At 47.1% G+C, this 23,495-nt stretch overlaps 1 long non-coding RNA gene across 1 annotated transcript; it reads right to left on the minus strand.

The window, feature by feature from the left end:
- Positions 1–9,180: 9,180 nt before the first annotated feature.
- LOC141582200 (uncharacterized) lies at positions 9,181–21,860 on the minus strand. Its single transcript, XR_012515008.1, has 3 exons — positions 21,478–21,860; positions 14,112–15,858; positions 9,181–11,909 (listed from the first exon to the last, which is right to left on the minus strand). It is a non-coding gene; the product is annotated as an uncharacterized LOC141582200 (long non-coding RNA).
- Positions 21,861–23,495: the final 1,635 nt, after the last annotated feature.

Raw genomic sequence — 23,495 nt, forward strand, 5'->3', positions numbered from 1 at the left:
AATACCTATTGCATGGGAATTTAGTAAGGGTTAATGACTAAGAATGAATAACTAAAGTATATAAATATGTAAAAAATCCGGCACATAAGTGATCAATAGATAGCTTACATAGTCCTTTGGTGTTAATAATAAAGGCTACGTGAATAAAAATAATAAAGGTTAAATAAATGGTAGAGAAAAAAGTTACAGACTTATGGAGGAGGGCGTGGCTATAGAGCGCTGAGGCTCTCATAGAGAAGGGGCTGGACTGCACTGTGCTTGGAAGGTAACCCATGCTTGGGTAAACAGAAGGAGAGGGCAGCCCTGGGGGTGGCAATGGCAGGCTTCCCGGACAGAGCGGAGAGGGAACTGGGAGGCAGTGGAAGGGGTGGACCAGTGGGGAAGCCTGCTTCAGGACGCCAGGCTCAAGAGCTTGCCCTTGATTCCCTTGGTGTTGAGTCTTACAGGTGGAGCTGTGATATGCTAAGTGATTTTTAGAATAATCAATCTGGGGTAGTTATAGGGTGACTAGTGGGGGAGGCAGGGAGAATGGTTAGATTATGTAATAATCCAAGTGGCCCAGTGGCCTGGATTCAGGGGACCGCCACAGAATGAAAAGAAATGTAGTGTGGATTTGACAGACTTCGCGGTAGTAGAAACTCTATACCTACTAATCAACTATTTTTTTTCCCTTCCCCTAAGTCCCTGGCAACTGTGATTTTACTTTATGTTTATAGGAGATTATGAGAGAACATCTTTTTTTTTTTTTTTAACATGAATATGAAAAGTCATCCGGAATGAGACCTGAAGGCTTCACATCACTCCCTGGGGCAGTATTTAGTATACGCAAGAAAATATATATACGTTCGTCAGGACCTAACTGAACGATGGGCAGAGCCCTGTGTCCTTCCATGGCATCACTGGCACCAAGCCAGTGATTCCCTGAGTCGTGTTCTCCGTGATTTCAAGATGAAAAGTGGGGCACTGCCGTCCCTGAGCTGCGGCCTCACCTTTTCATGCTGTGTGTTAAGGCAGTTGTGGGGTCCCTTGAGCCCTGACTTGTAACCCTGGTCCTTATTAGGTTCAGATTCTGGGTTTATGTAAGTGACTCCCAAACTTCTGGCTTAAGCTTCAGTCTTGAGTATTGAATTTATCTAGATGTTTCATTGGCACTTTAAATTCAACAGGTGCTAACCTGAGCTCAGCATCTTTCCCTCAAAACCTGCCCTTAGTTCGGCGATCTTCACTCTGTCAATGATGTTTCCCTATTTCCAGCTTCCTCTTCCTGATTCTCTGGAACCTTCTCTTGATTTTCTCTTCTTCTCCCTGATGTTCCGTGTACAGCCAAGACCAAGTGACTCTAACTGATACCTCTCCCATCTTCGCTCTTCTCTCCATTGTAACTACTGTTCAAGACTTCTTTGCCTCTCATCAGGGAATCGTGAGCTTCTCAAGAGTGTTGTTTAATTTCTTGGGAATCTCTCGCTGTCTTCTGCTCCAACTCCTCTGCCAGATGAGTGTACAAAAAATCTGTCTCCACTCACATCATTGCACACAATCTTTAATATCTCACAATTACCTTCAGGTCCAGGCAAGATATATCTCTCATGGATCAAATAACGTCAGTCTGGTACTGAGTGTTTTCCAAAATTTGTCTCTAATCCTTTCCATGTATATTCATTGTCTATTGTGACATAATCAAAATTTAGTGGTTTAAAACAGTACACATTTACTCTCGAATAGTTTTTGCATGATAGGAATCTGGGTATGGCTTGACTGGGTCCTCCAGCTCAGGGTTCTCAAAAGAGTGTAATCAGGATGTTAGCTAGGGCCACAGTCAATGCAAGGTTTGATTGGGGTGGGATCTGTTTCCAAGATCAGCCAGTGGTTGCTGGCGGGATTCAGCTCCCTGTGGGTCATTGGATGAGGCGCCCCAGTTTCTCACTGGCTTTCTTTGGAGGCTGCCCTCAGTCTCTTGCCAATTGGGCATCTCTGTAGGGTAGAGCATAACGTGGCAGCTGGCTCCATCAAAGTGAATGAGAGGAGAGAGAGAGAGACCAAGACGGAAATCAGTCTAGTCTTCTAGAACTTAATTGAATTGGGAGGTGAGCATGCTAATAGGGTGTGAATGTCAGGAGGCAATCACTGGGAGATGGTTCAGAAGTTGCCTCCTGTATTAGGCTTCTTGTCTGCTACTCCGTTGTTTATACCGAGGCTCTGGCCCAAATTGTGTGCTGGCTGTGACTTGAATACCTCCGATTCTTTTCTACCTGTATGTCTTTACTTAGGCGATTCCTTCCTCCGTTTAGTCGTCTTCACCTGCGCAGCTGTTTATATGCATCCATAAGCACAACTGAAATACCACTATTCCCGCAGAGGCTTTTCTGACCAGATGCGGAGTTGATCTCCCACTGCGGAGTTCCCAGGGGCTTATCTCTTTACTGGCTGCTCTCCCATTCTGCTCTGTGGGAGATTATTTGTATAAATGTTACTCCTCTACTGTCAGCAGGCTTGAGTTTCTTGAAGATAGTGTAACTGAGTATTTTTTCTTGGATGTTGGTGATCGTTGTGGGTTCTTGGCCTCAACCTCTTAAGGAATAAGTGGTGGGGCCACTGCAGGTGGGCCGTATGCTTGTAAAGTGAATGTCGGATCCAAAACAGTGTTGCAGAAAGGTGATTTTATTTAGGTAGAGAAAAGAGAAGGAAAGGAGAAGAGAAAGGCTTCCACAAAGAGTGTAGAAGGAGATTCCAGACGGGAAAATTCCAGAGGGAGCTCCCAGGCGCAGGTGAGGGAGCACGGACTTTTATCCTGGGAGATACCCCCGCCTTCTCCAAGACCCTGGGCCACTGAAAGGAGTTCCTGAGAACTTCCGCTGGAGTCATTGACTTTGTTTCTTCCCACACCTGCGAAATTCAAACATAAACTGTTGAATGTCCCGGATGGAGAGAGATGGGTGGCGGCCGGGGTGGGGGGGGGCATGGTGCTGGGAAATTCTTGCCCTTAAAGCTACAACCCCTCATGGACCCGGAAAGAGAACACATTCCCTCAGTAGAATTATGCCTTAGTCAACGTTTCGCCCTCTTTCGGCCCTAGCACAGTTCCTGGAACACAGTAAATAGTGAAGCATTTGTTGAATTGAAAATAATTGTGAGGTCTGAGAGCCCAGGTTCTGTGCAGGGGAGATGTGTGCAGGGCCAGAGTGGAGAAAAGCGGCCTCATGCTTCCCAAATAGCGCTGCATGGTGGACTTAAAGCAGCATAGCTGCCTTGCTGGGACTCCAGGGATTTGACAGGGGCTGGGATAGTCTGCAGGGACCAGAAGCCATGGACATCTGATCACTGTATAGGAGCCTGGGAAGGCTAGAGTCAAGGTACCTTCATCTTACTATTGCATGTAAGGAAACGCTCCTCATGACCTCAGTAAAGTTAATGAGCTAGAAATCAAAAGGGAAGGGAACTCCTTCTGGTTTTTTGGAATTTTCAGCCTTTTTGCACTGGTTTTTCTTCATCTAGATGGATTTATCTACCTTCGGTCTTTGATGGTGACCTTCGGATGGGGGTTCTATGTGGACATCCCTTTTGCTGATGTTGATGCTCTTTCTTTCTGTTTGTTAGTTTTTCTACCAGTCAGGTCCCTCAGCTGCAGGGCTGCTGCAGTTTGCTGGAGGTCCACTCCAGACCCTGTTTGCCTGGGTGTCACCAGTGGAGGCTGCTGAACAGCGAAGATTGCTGCCTAGTTCTTCCTCTGGAAGCTTCGTCCCAGAGGGCACCTGCCACATGCCAGCCAAAGCTCTCCTGTATGAGGTGTGTGTTGGACCTTCTGGGAGGTGTCTCCCAGTCAGGAGGCATGGATGTCAAGGACCCACTTGAGGAGGCAGTCTGTCCCTTATCAGAGTTTGAGTGCTGTGCTGGGAGAGCCGCTGTTCTCTTCAGAGCCAGCAGGCAGGAACATTTAAGTCTGCTGAAGCTGCACCCACGTCTACCCCTTCCTCCAGGTGCTCCGTTCCTGGGAGATGGGAATTTTAACTATCAGCCCCTGACCTGGGGCTGCTGCCTTTCTCTCAGAGTTGCCCAGAGAGGAAGACTCTAGAGACGCAGTTAGCTTTGCTGAGCTGCGATGGGCTCCACCCAGTTTGAGCTTCCTAGCAGCTCTGTTTACACTGTGAGGGGAAAACTGCCTACTCAAGCCTCAGTGATGGTAGAGGCCCCTCCCTTCACCAAGCCTGAGCACCCCAGTTGGGCTTCAGACCGCTGTGCTGGCAGTGAGAATTTCAAGCCCATGGATCTTAGCTTGCTGGGCTCTGTGGGGGTGAGATCTGCTGAGCTACACCGCTTGGCTCCCTGGCTTCAGACTCCTTTCTTGTATTGCTGGCATTCCAGGTGCCACTGGGGTGAAAAAAACGTCTGCATCTGGCTCAGTGTTTGCCCAAATGGCTGCCCAGTTTTGTGCTTGAAACCCAGGGCCGTTGTAGTATAGGGACCCGATAGAGTCCCCTTGTGTGCGGGTTGCGAAGACCATGGGAAGAGCATAGTATCTGGGCCAGAATGCACTGTTCCTCATGGCACAGTCCCTCAGGGTTTCTCTTGGCTAGGGAAGGGAGTTCCCTGACCCCTTGCACTTCCTGGGTGAGGCAGCGCCCCATCCTTCTTCTGCTTGCCCTCAGTGGGCTGCACCCACTGTCTTACCAGTCCCAGTGAGATGACCTGGGTGCCTCAGTTGGAAATGCAGACACGACCCACCTTCTGCACTGATCTCGCTGAGAGCTGCGGACTGGAGCTGTTCCTAGTTGGTGGCCCTCTTGCCCAGGTGACTGGAATTTAAGTAACTTTTTGAGGCTGGCATAGCAGTAAGCAGGAGATCAGGGTCGCACATCCTTTTTTGACTCCAGACCTGTGGTTTTTTATTTTTTTTTACTTGCCTAATAATAATGGTCATTTTCATTGAAAGTTAAGTATTTCTCTGTATTACTTCTCAAACTTGCAAGAAGTGGCTAGTTGCATAGTTCCCCATTTGGCTCTATGCACCATGAGGGCAAGGACTGTACTGCCCTGTTCACAGTTACATCCTTTGTGCCTATACAGTGACCAGTACAGTGTATGTGCTCAGTGAATGGGTGCGGAGTATATGTGTGCTGAGTATATGGGTGCTGAGTATATGTGTGCTGAGTATATGTGTGCTGAGTATATGGGTGCTGAGTATATGGGTGCTGAGTATATGTATGCTGAGTATATGGGTGCTGAGTATATGGATGCTGAGTATATGGGTGCTGAGTATATGGATGCTGAGTATATAAATAAGTGAGTGAACACAAATTATCATCTACATGTAGTTGTTAGTAATAGTAATTTTATTTTATTTAACAGGACTAGGCTTTTAAGTTGCTTCCTGCTATTAGACACTGAATAAATATGGCAATGTGCTATGCTATGTTCTCTTAATATAGAACTGAAGACTTTCCAATTACACTCTGTTTACCCTCACACACACCTTGACAATAGGTATGGGTTAGTGGTGCTGTCATTATATCACTCACAAGAATAGAGAGATTCTTTATCTCACCCAAGACTGCATAGGTATTTTCTTTCTTTCTTTTTTTTTTTTTTTTTTGAGATGGAGTTTGGCTCTTGTTACCCAGGCTGGAGTGCAATGGCGCGATCTCGGCTCACCGCAACCTCCGCCTCCTGGGCTCAGGCAATTCTCCTGCCTCAGCCTCCTGAGTAGCTGGGATTACAGGCACGCACCACCATGCCCAGCTAGTTTTTTGTATTTTTAGTAGAGACGGGGTTTCACCATGTTGACCAGGATGGTCTCGATCTCTCGACCTCGTGATCCACCCGTCTCAGCCTCCCAAAGTGCTGGGATTACAGGCGCGAGTCACCGCGCCCGGCCTTGCATAGGCATTTTCAAGAGCAGTTGTTAATAGATTTTATGTTTCTTTATATTCAGTCCATTGCTGAGGATGCTAAATTCTACTACAGCTATCAGGCACCAGAGCCTTATGCTGCTTCTAGGGTCTACAGTACTCTCAAATTAATTCATGGAAATGGCTGCAGAATTGTGGAAAAACAGCTGGTTACCTCCCAGCAGAATTAGCTGTAACCAGTTTAGTCACTTGCTGAGAGAAGGCAGGAAATCTAGCAAAAGTCAGCTACATTCCCCATAATATAATAGCAAGCAAATCTATTCCTGAGGAGCCCCGGGTGCCTGTTTGGTTTAGGAATCTTCAGGGACAGACAGAGAGCTGTAGTCTAAAGAATGTGAGAGATTTTAGACCCAGACCCAGGTCTCTGATTTGGTGACTCTGTTACACATGGGGCAAGTATTTTGAGAACAGTGAAGATGATTTGTCAGTGAAGTTAAACCAGAAACGTGGCCAGGCAGGAAACCTTGAGCTGCACTTAGGCAGCTACTGCTGCCTGCACAAAATCAGTTCCTTTTTCCTGCCTGCGACTGGTAACAAACTCTTGGTCTCCATCGCCATAGCCCCTGAAATGGCCTGCAAGCTGGGGTGGAAGGACAGCCTGCCCAAAAGTCGTCAAACCATGGCCTGTTTATGAGTATACTTTTACATTAAGTATTTTTTTTTTTTTTTTTTTTTTTTTGAGACGGAGTTTCGCTCTTGTTACCCAGGCTGGAGTGCAATGGCGCGATCTCGGCTCACCGCAACCTCCGCCTCCTGGGTTCAGGCAATTCTCCTGCCTCAGTCTCCTGAGTAGCTGGGATTACAGGCACGCGCCACCATGCCCAGCAAATTTTTTGTATTTTTAGTAGAGACGGGGTTTCACCATGTTGACCAGGATGGTCTCGATCTCTTGACCTCGTGATCCACCCTCCTCGGCCTCCCAAAGTGCTAGGATTACAGGCTTGAGCCACCACGCCCGGCCTGAGTATTTTTGAATGGATTACAGTCACACTAAAAATCTGCAAGTATGGTAGAAGTAATTATTTTTCCTTAACCCTTTGAGAACAGATTGCTAATCTGATTCCCTGTTATCCCAAAAACTTCAGTGTTTATTTCCTACAAAGACATTCTTCCATATGCTTATATGGACTACGGATATAGTATTTACAATACAAGTCCCAGTTACTCAGGGGGCTGAGGCAGGAGGATCACTAGAGCCAGGGAGGTTGAGGCTGCAGTGAGCTGTGATTGCACCACTGCACTTCAGCATGAGTGACAGAGTGAAATCCCATCTCTTAAAAAAAAAAAAGAAAGGAAAAAGAAAATTAACCTAGATGAATCACTGCTGTCAGATCCCATTCCAAGTTTCGCCCACTGTTGCAATGATATTCTTTATAGCAAAAGGACCCAGTTCACAAGGCTGCATGTATCACATCTTTGGCTAACGTCAATTTGAAATGGCTCCTCATCTTTCCTCGACTGTTGTATCCTTGCCATTTTTGAAGATTATAGGCCGGTTATTTTGTAGAATGTCACTCAGTTCAGACCCATCTGCTGTTTCCTCAGAATAGACTTGGTTTATGGTCTTCGGAAAGAATAACACAGAAGTGATACTGTGTTCTCAGTACTTCATGCCAGGCAGTGTAAAATTTCAATTTTTTCTATTATTGATGATATCAACTTGGGTTACTTTATTTATTTATTTTGAGACAAAGTTTCGCTCTTTTCACCCAGTGCAGTGGTGTGATATCAGCTCACTGAAACCTCCGCCTCCTGGGTTCAAGCGATTCTCTTGCCGCATCCTCCTGAGTAGCTGGGATTACAGATGTGCACCACCACACCCAGCTAAGGTGTGTATTTTTGTATTTTTAGGAGAGATGGGGTTTTGCCATGTTGGCCAGGCTGGTCTTGAACTCCTGACCTCAGGTGATCTACCCACCTTGGCCTCCCAAAGTGCTGAGATTACAGGCATGAGCCACCATGCCGGGCCAAGGGTTGCTTTATTAAGATGATGTTCACTAATCGCCAGTTTCAAGTTACTTCTTTTTGTAATCAATGAACATTTTGTGTGAAAAATGTTGAAGCTATGTAACTATCCTATTCCTGAACAAACTTGTGTGTGTGTGTGTGTGTGAGCAACACGGCTGTTTATTCACCAGGGTGCGGGTGGGCTGAGTCCAAAAAAAGAGTCAGCGGAGGGTGGTGGGATAGGAGTTGGTTTTATAGGTGTGGGGTAGGCAGTGGAAAGTGACAGAAGTTACAGTTTAGGGTGGTTTTTGCAAGCTGGGAGCCGATTGTGGGGTCTGAAGTCATGAGGTTGGCCAGGGTCGGTTACAAAGTCCAATTGCCTTGTCAGCTGAGGCGGGAATAAGGAACAATAGAAGAATGTCTCAAGTTAATTAGGTGCCACAGGGGTTGGCCATTATTCCCTTTTGTGGTTCTCCAGTTACTTCAGACTTTCTAGTTCCAGGAACTCATCTGGAGTGTACGTGCAGGTCACAGAGGTTACCATGGCGTGGTCTGTGGTGCTGTCGGTCAGCCTAAAAGAGCTTACATTTCCGTCTTTTTATATTAGTAATACAAAGGAAAGAGAAATGAAGAGTGTAGGGCAGTGGACTATTAGGAAGGCCGGCACAGAGGGCTGATGGGGTGATGTTTCTCAGGGCTTCTTTGAGTGGGACTGGGGGCAGTGTGGCAACCTAAAAATGAGAAGGAATTTAGACTGCAGAGAGCTTTAGGGGCAAAGGTTGATATTGTGGGGTTGTTAAAAAGAGCATTTATCGTATTGACTGATTGGTTACAGCTTGGATACGATTTTGTAGGAATTGAGCGATTCGTTGGAATAGGCAAGGTCCGAATAAGAGAAGAAGAGAAACGGGTATAAGGGAAACTGCTAATGGAAGGAGCCATGATACCCAGATAGAGAGTGGCCAGCTGGGTCCAACATAATTATTTGCCTGATTAGCAAGCTTTTGGGCTCTGTCCTTTAATCTGTTGATGGCATCATATAGGAGGCTAAACTGGTTTACATAAAAACAGCCTTCTTTATTTAGGAATAAGCAGAGACCTCGTTTTTCAGCAGTCAGTAAATCCAGACCTCTGTGGTTTGGGAGGACAACTGCAGCTAGGGAATTCACTTGCGCTTGAAGAAGGGATAGTGATTGAGTTGATTCTGCAATGCTAGCGGAACAATCACTAGAGAGGCGACGGAAGGTGATGGTTGAAGTGGTAAGGCCTGGATACCTGTGCAGTAGGAATCCTGACCCTACAAGGAAGGGGATCAATGGAATGACCTGCTTGTGTCATGTCGGGACCGCGAGGGGAACAGAGAGCTTTGGTCTCCATTGGCAAACTGAATTTTGGGAGTAAGGAAAGCTAGGGTACACGTGCCTGTCCCGTTGGTAGAAAGGCAGGTGTAAGGAGAAGAACCAGAACTAGAAGTGTAAACTGAAAAGGTGAGCAAGCGCTGAACAAACTTTAATTTATTTATTGCTTTATGCCTCCATGGGCTCGTGGTTTCCTATTTCATTCAATGAATTATGATCCGTTACTATCATTCTTTATTTTGATGCTCAAATTGTCCCCAGTTTGGCCATTGGAAGCCTCTTCAAACTGGTGTTTGCGTGCTTTCGATACGGTCCTATCATTCTTTGAGTACTCTCTTGCCTTCTGGGGGAAACAATGTTGTGGGCTCACCTTATAATTTCCCTGACCAAGCCTTAAACTCAAGATATTTCTTTGAGGAGTCCTGGTTCCTTCAAGTAGAGGATGACTTTGAGAAGCCAGCATCTGGGCAGCAGGTATGGTTCTTGCTTTTGGGGTGTTTCAATTCCCAGGACTTCTCAGTGGACATAGCTAAGAAATACATATGGGTATACATGCACATTTATATCTATATATTTTTATATTTCTCTCTCTCTCTGTTGAAAATGGATACCTCCAATTCCAATCCAGAACCACAGAGTTTATTCTAATTTTCTCATTTTTCATGTTTGTTCATCCATTTTCTGCTGGTAAGAAACCTGGCTCTCAATATCTTTAATATATTTAATTTCACGGTCAGTGTTCCTGTAGGAGACCCATCTCCTGTCTTTGTTGCGAGCCCCTCACCTGCAAACATGCCCTCCTCACTCTATACACTAGTTTCAAGCTTCCTGCACCACGCTTGAAAGAGGACTCCGAGCTAGGGGAAGGAAGTAGGCTGATTAAAACGACTCAGCTGCAAACAGGAGCTACCTTTTGTCAAAAAGGAAGGGTGACTCAGAAACCAGAATGCAGAGTTCAGAAAAGGGTAGGGAGCTAGAGAGTCTCTATTCCCATGCCTTGAAACTTAAGGAGATATAATATTTGCTTGGCTGAATTTCAGGAATGTGACGGACCAGTGACTCCTTTTCTATCTCTCATCTCTTCCATTTATGAACCAGAATGTCTATCGCTATTATCCTATGTCTGTCCGACCATTATATGTTGGGTGCCTTGTGGGTAGATAACTTGTCTCTTAAGTTTTACAGGTTCTTAAATGGAGAGACATTGTGCCCCAGGAATTGTACTTAATAGGCTCTACCCAGCATCTCTGTCTGTACCTGAGTTATATAATTTAGATAATGAGATTTTGGATTTTGAGCTGATGAGATGAGATTTGTTGAAGAGATTTTGCTGATGATGTCATGGGATGAAGATGCTGGGATGGGCTGCCAAATCAAAGTATCACAAACTGGCTCTCGTGACCACAGAAATGGATTTTCTCACAATTCTGGAAGCTAGAAGTCTGAAATTAAGGTATTGGCAGGGTTGGTTTCTCTAGAGGGTCCCTTCCTTTGGCTTGTAGATGGCTGTCTCTCTGTGTCTTCCCACAGTCTTCCTTTTGTATACATCTATGCCCATTTTTTTACTTTGTATAAAAATGTCAGTCATGTTGCATTGGGGCCCATACTAAGGGTCTCAATTTCACTGCTTCTTTAAAGACTCTATTTCCAAATACAGTCACATACTGGGGGTTAGGACTTTCACATATGAATTTTGTGGGGACACAATTTAGCCCATAAGAGACGGGTGAATGTATTTTTCCTGTGGCAGGAATATGAATTACTGGAGGCCAGAGGTTAAATTGTGGTAGGTAGAATTCTGAGATGGGTCCCAAGATTCCTGTCTCCTGGTATATATACCTGCTATAGTCCCCTCCCTTTGAATGTGGGTGGGACCTGTGAATCTGGTGGAATAGTCACACTGTGATTATACAAGATTCCATCTTAGCAACCTGGAGAGAAGGGAGCTTCTCCTGCTGGCTTCGAAGAAGCAAGTGGCCAGGTTGTGAGAAGGCCATATGACAGGGAACTCTGTGTGGGGGCCTCTAGGAGCTGACAGTGGTCCTTACTGACAGCCAGCAAGAAAGCACGGATCTCTGTCATACGAACGCAAGGAACTAACTCTGCCAACAATTACATGCACTTACAAGGAGAACTCGGAGCTCTAGAAAGAAATGCATTCCAGCTGACACTTTGATCACTGACCTGTGAGACCCTGAGCAAAGGGCCCAGCTGAGCCATGCCTAAATGCCTGACTGACAGGAACTGAGAGATGCTAAATATATCTTGTTTTAAGGTGCTAAATTTGCAATAATTTGTTGCACAGCAATAGGAAGTGAATATACTGTCCAGTTTCTAGCTCTTGTCTGCTGTAGGCTGCCATTCTGTTTCCCTGGGACGCCTTCAAAATCGAATCGACTTTTGACTCCTTACCAATCAACAAAGAAGTATACAAACCAAAAAAAAGTATTTTTGCAAGAAGCATTGAGTGTACTAAGCTCACGTTTGCTTCTTGGACATCTCTGGGTTTGGGTTTCATGGAACGAGCCAGCAGCTGGTGCCCGTTTGTCGTCCTGTCTCCATGGTCACCAGATTTGCATTTGAAGAAGATTCTATGTGGGGAGTGAATTGGCAAGGCCAGCTGCAGGAAGATGATTTAGGAGATTACTGCAGGAGTTCCGGAGAGAGATGCTAGCGACGTGCCTACGTGATGCCAAAGAACCTGGAGAGAAATGAATAGATTGGAAGAAAGGTAACAGAAGTCACCCTCAATCTCAGTGCCCAGAGATATCCATTGTTAATGTTAATATTAACCTGGTGAATATTGTCATGTATTTTATTTGTCTTCCTTTTGCATACACATACATATATAACAGTATATTTTTATAGTGTTGGGATAACATTGTATCTATAATTTGGTCAACTGACCTTTTATATCGTTATGGCTAATTATCTGAAGCATTAAGTTTCACTTAAAATATGATTTTCAAGAAGCCATTGCTTTTGTCTCTTAAATTCGCTGGAGCCACACTAGCATATATTAGTGGAAGAGTCCTAGAAGAACTTAGCAGAACAAATGGAGTGAGTGATGCTGAGAGGTAGGTGGAGTATACACCTGTGGAAGCCACAGATTCCCTAACTATGAGAGTGAAGAGGAGTGGACACCATCTACGCTGAGCTAATAGTTGAGAGGTGTGATTTGGGGAGCAGGATCTGGTATCAATAATCAGCCCCAGAAACGGGACACATTCCCACCCGCTGCATCTGTCATAGCTCACTGTTCCCAGCCACCAGGTGCTGGCTATCACCTATAGCATCTCTTGCCTGTTAACAAGTTTTTCATAGTTTAACGAATTCTGACTGGATGCCCAGAACGATCTGATTTGGAAGGTAAATTTTCAAATGACTTTTTGTAAGTGAAACAAGTACAAATTCGGTATTAGGAGAGAGGCTAGTTGTTAAGCAAACTTTTTACGTGATGGATTTAAAACATTTTCAAACAACAGATCCAGCCATCCCTTGAGAGTCTGTATACTCTCCTCCATTCAGGGCCATGCAGACTTCTCTGCAATCCTCTTCTCAGAACTTGCTGTCTGCTTCCCAGGAGTCCTTACACAGATTAACTGACACACACAAACGCATACACACATGAACACGCCTCTCGCCCCTCCCTGTCCCCTCTCTCATGAGTGCAGGGTAAGCAAAGCCAGTGGTCAGGTTGGTGGAGACTGATCTTGGGTCTCCTCTAACCCTCCTCCCTGTTCACTCTGCATTCCCTAGACCCTTATCGCCACCCTTCACCTTTCTCTACCAGGGACAAATTCACACACACACTCTGAAGGTTGTCAAGCAATTTAAGCCAAGGTGTTTGCTGATAACAAAGGTGCTGTGGCTGATAAGAGAAGTGTCAGCTGATATGCTTAACACCCACGGAAAGACTTGCATTTTAGTAGGGACCTTTGAGGAGAGAGAAGCTCTTTGGGCCTCAGAGAAAGCAGTAGCCTGGTGGGATGGCTCTGGGAAACTGCAATGTGGGACAGAACTCCCTGGTGTCGTCTCAGACTGTGCTAGTCTTTGCTGAAGGATTCTCCATCCGTCTGCAGCACCCCTTTGAGATAAACGCTTAACTGCTGTTAGGTGAATGGTCAGAGCTTTTCACCTGGGCTGGACACCTAACAACTTCCCTCATCCCCTTCCTTCTTGATCTGTCCAGGAGATGGTGAAAAGCATGGTGAGGGTGGGAGGGGAGAGGAATCCTGCTTGTTTGACCCAAAATCGGGAGACATGATTAGAATTTTCTTTTCTTTCTTTTTTTTTTTTTTTTGCCATATAGGTATATAAGAAACAAGTTTCTAGAGACTGATTTGAAATGAGCCACTAAAACAAGTTGGACTATTAAATTCCACTTATTGTACTGTTGAATATTAATCTCCAAACTGGCCGACATCAGAGTACATACATTGATTATCATAAAATAACAATGGATCTTGTACCTCTTTTGTGTGTCTGGTTTCATGGGAAGAACTGTCTTTTATCCTGAGATTCTTTCCTATCTTGTAAAACATCTTTCTTTCCTGTGTTTGGCGTATTTTCTACATTCGGTATTTTTCCGATGTTTGGTAGTATCATTTCTCATCCTTTTTCTTGTTTCAGGTTACTGTTTCTATGTTTGGAATTATTATTATCTATGTATAGTAATACTACTTCCCATGTTTTTATAGTAATGCATCATTTAAAAATCTTTTTGGTATTAAACACAATCATTGATAATGGCATGTGGAAGAGTATTGGCTTGGTTGACTGCTGTACCCCCAACCCCCAAGACGGTTCTTGGAACATATTAGACACCAACAAACATCTACTGAATGATGTGTATATGAAATATAGGAGATGACTTTTAGAAAGTTCGAAATTATATTCTTACCCGTCACTAATATTGGCACCTCTCTGTAAGCTCTGAAATTTAAAAAAAATGTACCGATTCATGAAATCCACAGATTTAGAACATAGGATTGGGAGTCAGATCAACCTGGGTTCACATTTGCCCCGATCTTGGGGAAGTTACTCAATCTGTATTGGCCCCAGTTTCCTCATCTGTGGTCATGACTTCACGTGGTAATGTGAGGATTGCAGGAAACCGTGCACAGGTACTAGGCCAGGTGGTTAGCTTCAGGCCACCCTCAGTAATTCTGCTTTTAATGTCTGGAGACCACAGTGGTATTTTGATGGTGGAACTGCCTGATACAGACTTTCCTTAGGTGCCCTAGGGGCAAAATGAGCACACTCTTCAGTGAGTTATGATTTTCTTTCTGAAAAGTTTAACATTTACTTTAAGTTTTCAATGGGAAATACGTTATTATTCACAAAACTAAGCACTTTATAAATCATTACGATGATTTTTGTGATTCAGTCTCGCTGTGTTACTCAGGCTAGAGTGCGGTGGCGCCATCTCGGCTCACTGCAACCTCCGCCTCCTGGGTTCAAGCGATTCTCCCTCCTCAGCCTCTCGAGCAGCTGGGACCACAAGCGCGTGCCACCATGCCCAGCTAATTTTTGTACTTTTAGTAGAGACAGATTTCACCATGTTGGCCAGGAAGATCTCAACCTCTTGACCTTCCGATCTGCCCGCCCCAGCCTCTCAAAATGCTGGGATTACAGGCGTGAGCCACTGTACCCAGCCTCTAGCATTATTCCTATCTTTCAGTTATGGAAATTCAGTTGCGAGAGATAAAACAGCTTGTTCATGGTCTCTCGTTAGTAAGTAGAAGAGCTACAGCTGAAGCCTATGTCTGTTGGACTCCAAAACACCGTGCCTTAGCTACGCTGTGCCGCTGTGACATGGTAGGGAGAACACTTTTATTTGTCTATTTTAGTGGCAAATTTATCACCTCCTTTGGTGAGACGAAGATAAAGAATTCTTTCAGCCGATTCACTGAACCCTTTTCCATTCTGAGTGCTGGAGAACAGGCTTTGCCAGTAACCAGCTGTATGACTGTAGATAAATTATATACCGTCTCCGAACTTCAGCTCCGCACTCTATAAAGTGGGAATACGAACTTCTACCTTGTTATACATGAAAGCATCTTATAAAGTGCTCTCCACACCTGAGCTGTCATGGCTGTTAGTGAGCTCTTAGCTGGCTTTCTCTCTTTCACGTGTCCTTTTTTCTTTTCTTCAAACTTTTATTGCAGGTTCAGGGGCATGTGTCTTTTGTAATTGATTACAGAGTTCCTTGCAAGGCTCTTCTTCATATATTTTTAATGACCTGGTTTCCACTTGATCTGCAATGCACTTCTCTCTTGGGCTGTCTTTCCGTTTGATTCCACTGATTAGTCAGGGAACCACAGGTTTTTAAGCACCTGGCGTTTTGGTCTCTTCCACAATTGTCCCTCCTCCTTCTCAGCCTGCTTACGTAGTCTTCAGGCTTCCAGTGTGTGACTACATTTTACAATTCTACGTTCTAGTGTTTTCCTACCTACTACTTCCTTTTCTGTCACAATCCTTTTTTTTCCCAGGCAGGACAGCTGCATGTACCTCTAGCTAATCGTGAGGAGCAGTCGCTCGTGACCTTGAAAGGTGGCGTGCTGGAACAGATGGTCTCAATAGTGTCCGAATCGCCCTTAGGCTGCGCGCTTCGATCTTGCTTCTAAATGGGTGTCCGTGTTCTAAATCTGCATTTGGAATGAGAAACATGGAAACGGTGATCATTGTTCTAACAGTAAAGAAGTTCTCGAGCCACTGCTCTGTATTCACTGGGGAGTGACATAGGTCAGGCGCTAGGTTAGGCACTGCGGGGCTATCAAAAAAAACGAGACACAGTCCCTGTCCAGTAGGGCTCCTGGGGACAGAGGACTCATGGACCACCAAGACAGGAGTAAAAGCTAAGCGGGGGGGCGGGGGTGTGCTATCTCCAGTCGGGATCCTCCCCCCGCCCCACAGGATTCCGTGTCGGCTGCATATTCCCGTCTGCACCAACCCCAGGCTTCTGGAGAGCTTGTGAAAATAAAAATGAATTCCTCCTTCCCCTCAAAGGGAAAAAAAAGCCAGGCACACGACAGTACCTCAGGGATGTCATGTCACCTCAAACGCCAAGTGGGCTATGCTCACCCCAGAGTCCTGGTGCCTTGGTCCTAGGTGTAAATTCCACCCCAGAGAGGCCCTTTGCACACACAGGCCTTACATCTGCCTGCCTCGGTTACACCTGTGTCAGGTTCATGACTACGCCAAATGTCATGTCGCCGTCTGAAGGGAGTGGCTGGATGAGCAGAAAGGACATTTGGGGGCCATAGACAGGCGAAGACGGTTTTACCCAGCAGCAGCTCTTGACAGCTTTCTCACACTGTCCCCACTGTCTCTGCTGCTCAGTCCGGTGGCTCCCACACACGGCTGCACGGCCAGCTCTCCTTTGCCTTCAGGGTCAGCAGCTTAACTCTTTCTCTCTCTGGACATGAGTGAGCCAAGCTGTGTTCTGGCTCCTCTCTGTCCATTTGACACGATGGACAGCTTTGGCTCCCTCTCTTTCTCTGGGCACCAATATGCCTGTACAGTGTCAGCAGGGCAATTATGCCTTTTGTAGAGCCAAGTGATGATCCTTCCCTATGTTATGGCTAGGATAGTGAGCTTCTCTATATTATGTCTACATGGCTGTGACAAGTAGAGTGATACGCCTGCGCTCTAAACTCGTTGAGTCACTCTTGATGTTTACCTCAGCCTGTCCTTGACAAAAGCTCAGCCATATTCCTTACACTCCACCCCCTAGGCCGAGCGAGACATGGGTCTTGGATACACAGGTTATACACATAAGCTTTGGGTACACAGACTGGACATACACACACATAGGCTTTATTTTCAATTTAATTTAATTTAATTTTTTAATTTTTGGAGATAGAGTCTCACTCTGTCACCCAGGCTGGAGTGCTGTGGTGCGATCTCAGCTCACTGCAATCTCTGCCTCCTGGGTTCAAGTGATTCTCCTGCTCCAGCCTCCTGAGTAACTGGATTACTGGTGCCCGCCACCACACCTGGCTAATATTTGTGTTTTTAGTAGAGATGGGGTTTCACCATGTTGGCCAGGCTGGTCTCGAATTCCTGACCTTGGGGATCTGCCAGCCTCGGCCTCCCAAACTGCTGGGATTAAAGGCATGAGCCACCACGCCTGGCTGACATGCAGGCTTTATACATAAGTTTTGGGCCCATAGGTTTGGTAAACAGGCTTGGCACACAGGCCTTACATTCCAACCCCTAGGCCGAGGGCATCCTTAGTGGGGATCTGTGCACATAGGGCAGCACTTTGGACTCATAGGCCACAGCAACAATATAGGAAGCAACAACCCACCATTAATATTCCTGTTATGCTACCTATGATTATGAGAGCCCAGCATAGGCCAGAGCTGAGAAACGCCCACCATATCTGCAGGGGGTCATCAGCAAGGTGATCAATTGCCTTAATCTCCTGTGACACCATAATGCCGAGCTGCTATTATGTTCCAGTGGTTGGCGGGGATGAATGTACAACACTGTGTCCCTATAAGGGTGCAGATGCCACCTTGGGCAGCTGTGACTAGGTTTACGGCCATCCAGTTTTTCAGTGCTACCTTCCTGATCTGAGTAACCTCATCAGTTGGCAAAAGGAGAGCACTTGGGTATAATTCAGGGACCACGCTGTGTCTCCACGTGGGCTGTAAGTTGCATTTCTACGGTGGTGACGCCTGCTCCCGGGATAGTTACTGCTAAGGGATAGACCCACCAAGGGGCCCGCTGCACTTGCAAAAAGCGGGAACAGAGCACCTCCCAGTTATGCGGGTAACTAGGCAATGTGGGAAGCACAGTGGCAGGAAGCCGGATGCATATGCCAGGGCATGCCGTGTGCAGCTGCTGCTGGAAGGACAGTGCAGATCCCACAGCTGGAGACATTGGGCACCTGGGCATAGGTGAGGGCCCAGTGCTCGATGCTGCGGCAGCATGCCAGCCTATGGCCGGAACAACAAAGCAGGGACAGGTACTAACAGTGGTAAATCATGTCCCTCAGGCAAAAGACAGTCTCACTTTTCATCTCTGGATAACAATGCAACCACCAAGGGCTTCTGCCCTGGGCGATGATACCACACTTTCTCAGCTTTTATAGTTCTTTTGGGTCCTGTACCCACGCCACAGTCACAGGGGAGCTCATAACAGGGCACACAGGCAGTACGTATGTACCTGGAGGACGGCCCCTTCCCTGGCCGTTCCCCTACCAATGGTCAATCATGGAGGCCACGTATTAAATAAGTACCCAAGGAATAATACGTAAGTCATACTGCAGACCCTGCCCCCAGGGGGCTACCATAGCCAACCGTCTGCAATGAGGGTCCATGGCTAACACCAGGTTTTCTGCTTCCCTACCTTTAGGTGCATTGAGGCAGGCAGTAACAGATTACCATTCGTGACTAACTACCTAATTCTGTGACCCTTAGGTAATTAACCACAAGGTTAAGCCTTAAACTGCCCGGCATTGGTGTGGATTACCGTAGGCGTCACCTCCTTGGTGATTACCATGTACATTGTCCTAAGTTTAACCTATTAGCTACTTTGCCCACACTTGGTACTAAACCATATCGTGTCAGTACTAGGCTGGACTGCAGAAGCAATCCAGACAGTAGCAGTACTCTGACTAGACCTATCTGTATACCATACCTCACTAGCAGTGGGAGGGTGCCCTTTCTTAAATGGTGATGGCTCACGGTCTAGGGGTGCCTTAGGCCCCATGGCCTTATCTTGCATTAGGACTACAGGCCCTAACACTTCTTGTGACTCTGCTGCTAAGGGACTTAGACTCAGTGTACTGTGCTGCTCTAAGTAGGTGCCCCACCTTGCTAAAGTAGATGTCTGTGCTGTTCCAGTCCCGGGGGTCATTACCTATGAGTGTACCCACCCTGCTCTCAGGTAAGTTGTCTGAACTATGACTGTAGCCCATCTGGCCATGCTTTTATGAGCCTGAGGACAGCATACACAGTTACAAACTGCTTTCCCGGTCAGCAGGGTGGTTGTCTATGAATGCACCATCCCGCTATTACTAACTCCTTCTTTATCAAGGAACACCAGAGCTCAGCTCCTGTCCATAATCGGGACGAAAAGGCTACTGGTGTACTCAGGCACTCTGTGTGCTGCCATGGGCCCTATCTGTGGTCACATGACATCTAGCTTAAACAGGCACCTCTGATCAACCACCTGCAGGGCTTGTGCCTGCGTGGCTACCAGGAAGGCTGTCTTGACCTCATCATCCAATCCCAGGCAAGAAGGGCATTGCCCCTTCTAAACCTGAAGAGAATCAGAGGTTAGTATAACTCCATTAACAAGACCATGACACGTGGCGGGGCTTTGCATACAGCCCTGCAGCAATATTGCGAAAGTCCACTGTCGCCCTCCCATGAGGGCAAACTGTTCCTGGCTCTCTGGAGTGATGTCAGTGGAAAAAAAAAATGCATTAGCCAAGTTCATCACAAGATGGAATTGTTCCAGTTCTGTGGTCAGACAGTTCATCAAATCTGGGATGACAGGTACAGCTGCATGTAGGGGGGTGTCACCTTATTTAGTTTACGCTAATTCACTGTCATCTGCCAAGTTCCATCAGGCTTTGTGACTGGCCACACTGGAGAATCGGAGGTGTTATGGGTGCCACACACTGTCTGCACCTTCCCTAACTTCTTAAGTCTCAGTTATCTCTATATGCCCCCTTGGAAAACGATATTGACAAGTGGAGGTAACTCACTGGGGTTGTGGCGGAACTTGGGGCTGGTGACCTGTATGTCCACGCAGTACTGGCTTTATTACATGAACTCAGAGTGTGAATTCTCTGGCAGTGGTGTGTAAGTCCAAACTATGCAAAATGTCCACCCCCAGAATATATTCAGGTATAGGAGAAACATACACAGTGTGCAGATGGGGAGCCAAGCTGCCAATGCCAAGATGCAGAGACACAGGTTTCACCTTCACCAACTGGCCCCCAAAACCATCGGTAAATGCAGCTTTGCCTGGAAACTTATCTGGGTTCCCATACACCAGACTGCAGTGTGCACCGGTATCTGCTGGTGCTAAAACCCGCTGTATATTAGTGGGGGACCAGTGGATTGCCAGCTCCACATATGGCCTCAGGTCGTCTGGTTCCCCACCCCGCAAGCTCCCTAATCAAACAAGAAAGGCTCCATATCTTTGCCTGTTTGCAGATAGTCCCTGAGCTGCAGTGTCCGGGCAGGGCTAGGTTGAGCAACAGTGTTTTGCTCAGTCTTGGGCAATTTCCAAAATTGCTGCTCCCGGGACAACTGCCTCCACAGGGCCAACAGCATTCCATTGGGTTGCCTGTCAATTTCCTCCCAAGCAACACCAGCTGCAATCAAATCAATCCACAGCTGCATGTGGGTCACCCTCTGGGACCCCCCACCCCCCCACTTTTTAAAAATCTCGTCGGGTGATTACTTGCAGATGAAGGCATCTTCCCCTTCCTTACAGCATGAATTTCCCAGTTGCACCTATGACCTTCTGCCTTCCGGAGGGCTGCCATAGTAGTAGTCACCTTACGTATGCGGTGCCCTACATATGGGGTGAGAACAGCAGCTAGAGAGCCAAAATCACTCAGGGGCGCTGAGCCCAGCAAAAGATCCCTCATGTGGGAGGGAAAGCGTTCATCACCTGCCCCCCAGGTGTTCAGATCAAGCACAGCCTGCTGCATACCCATCCCCTGGAGTATCTGCACCAAATCACTATCTCCCTGGCATCATTCCTAACAGTCCATACGGCTGCCGTTAGCCACCCGATTAATGTCTGGTCACCTTGCCCTTGGGCTAACCATCAGCACAGCGGCAGCTGCTGTCGAAGAGAGGCGTGAGTAGTGATAGAAGCCAGTTTCTCCATCTTGGAGGCTGGCAAGGAACGCTCTCAGCGCCTTTGGATTCTGTCAGCACTGTTTACCTAACTCCTGCAACTTAGTGGGGATATAAGCACTGTAAGAGGTGTGTTCCACCACTGTGGGCTGCCCCTGGGTTCTGCCCTGCCGTCCCTGTGATCTGATGGATCACGGGGCGATCCCACAGCGGAGGAGCCTCCTCCTCCTCCTCCTTAGCGTCCGACCAAATGGGAGTAGTGTCCAGCTCGGGGGATGGGCTCCAGCGCACACTAACAGTGTAACTCCTGTTCCAGGCTATTTATCTGGGCCTCTAAGTACCCTGCTTGCGCCTGGAGGTACCCCACCCCCAGGTCCTGCTCCAAGATGTCCACTTGGGCCCCAGGCATGTGGCTTGCACCAGGAGGTCCCTTACCTGTGGGACTGAGCGTGCCTTTCCCTCAGTGCGGTCGGGAACACCCATCCGACTCTGCTGGCGAAGGTGTGCTCCTTCTCCGTGCTGGGCGCTCCTAGCTGCTTCAGTGCTTTCTCCACACTTGCGGGAGACAAGACCCATCCACTGCCTCCCATGTTTCCACTGAGGCTCATCCAAGCAGCACCTCTGCCGCCGGTTACCACAGCCCATGCTGCGGCCACATAGCTGCCCCAGGAGCCCTCAGGGGCTGAAGACCGACTCGCCTCATGCTGTCAGCTACACCAACCCTCAGGTTCGTGACTACACCAAATGTCACGTTGCGGTCCAAAGGGAAGGGGTGGTGTAAGGCTGGTTGCCTCGCCAGGAGTTCGGACATGCCCATCTCCCTCCCTGCTTGAAAATTAGAATATGTCAATCATCTAGCTCCGCCTTGGAAATCCCCTCTGCACTCAGCACTTAGCCCGCTCATAGGAAGTCCCACCTCCCGCTCACAGGAAGTCCCACCTCCCTACCAATAGCAGCTCCCACTGTCCACATCCTGTCTCCCCAAATCCAATCAAACGCCTTCACTCGCTATAAAACCCCACTGCTGAGCGGAAGCAGCGGGTCTTCCCTGGCCACTCTCCCCAGGACCGTGGAACCTTGCCCTGAGCTAAAATAAATCAGAATTGGCATCCAATTTTCTTGTGCTGGCCTCAGTTTCCTCGTTTTTTACTCGGCTCCTATCTTCAAAGAATAAACTTTACAGATGGATAGGCAGCAAACACACTCAGGACGCCGTAGGCATGTGAGATGATTTTATTGAGCAGCGGTTCTCATCAACAGCTGTTTCACACTCTCCGCCCTGTCTGGGCTTAGTCCAGTGGCTCCCACACACAGCTGTGCGTCCAGCTCTCCTTTGCCTTCAGGGTCAGCAGCTTAACTCTTTCTCTGGGCATGAGTAAGCTGAGCTGTGTACAGGTTCGCCTCTGTCCATCTGTAAAGATGGACAGCGTTGGCTCTCTCCTTCTCTGGGCGACGGCATACCTCTATAGCATCGGCAAGGCAATTACACCTTTTACAATTAGTGGCCCAGAGCCAAGTGATGAGCCTTCCCTATGTTACGGCTATGATAGTGAGCTTTGCTATGTTAAGTCTACATGGCTATAACAAGCATATGCTTGGGCTCCAAACTTGCAGAGTCACTCGGGATGTTTACCTCAGCCTATCCTTGACCAAAGCAAGCCACATTCCTTATAGCTTAGTTCAGGCAGTGTGCCCACCTTGCACTCCTGCACCCTATTCCCAGGACACCTTGAAGGGTCAAGCTGGATGAGAAAATCAGTTGCTGTCCAAGTCCCTGGAGGGAGAAGGAAAAAAGACTTTTCCCACTGGATTTTTCCTAAGCTCTGGCCCAAGTGCTGCACTTTTAATATTATCTCCACCAACCACATCTGGGTTGGCCCTGGACTAAGCCAGAAGTCTTTCTTTACAGAAGTTACGTGATATGGGGAACAAGTCGCCTATTTCTTGAGAAAGTCAAGGTCACTGTATTAGTTTGCTAGGGCTGCCATAATAAAGTGCCACAAAGTGGGTAACTTAAGCAACAGAATTTTTTTTCACAGTTCTGGAGGCCAGAAGCCCAAGATCAAGGTTTTCCTTCTGTGGGGTGTGAGGGAGAATCTGGTCCATGCTTCTCTTCTGGCTTCTGGATGTCTTCTCAATATTGCATTTTGATTCAATATTTGGGCCAGCCCACATATACACCATGGAATATTACGCAGCCATAAAAAACAATGAGTTCACGTCCTTTGCAGGGACATGGATGAACCTGGAAACCATCATTCTCAGCAAACTGACACAAGAACAGAAAATCAAACACCGCATGTTCTCACTCACAGGTGGATGTTGAACAATGAGAACACATGGACACAGGGAGGGGAGCACTACACACTGGGGATCCGTTGGGGGGAAATAGGGGAGGGACAGTGGGGACGGGGAGTTGGGGAGAGATAGCATGGGGAGAAATGCCAGATATA

The sequence above is a fragment of the Saimiri boliviensis genome, chromosome 19 (genome assembly GCF_048565385.1).
Source record: "Saimiri boliviensis isolate mSaiBol1 chromosome 19, mSaiBol1.pri, whole genome shotgun sequence".
Taxonomy (NCBI): Eukaryota; Metazoa; Chordata; class Mammalia; order Primates; family Cebidae; genus Saimiri; species Saimiri boliviensis.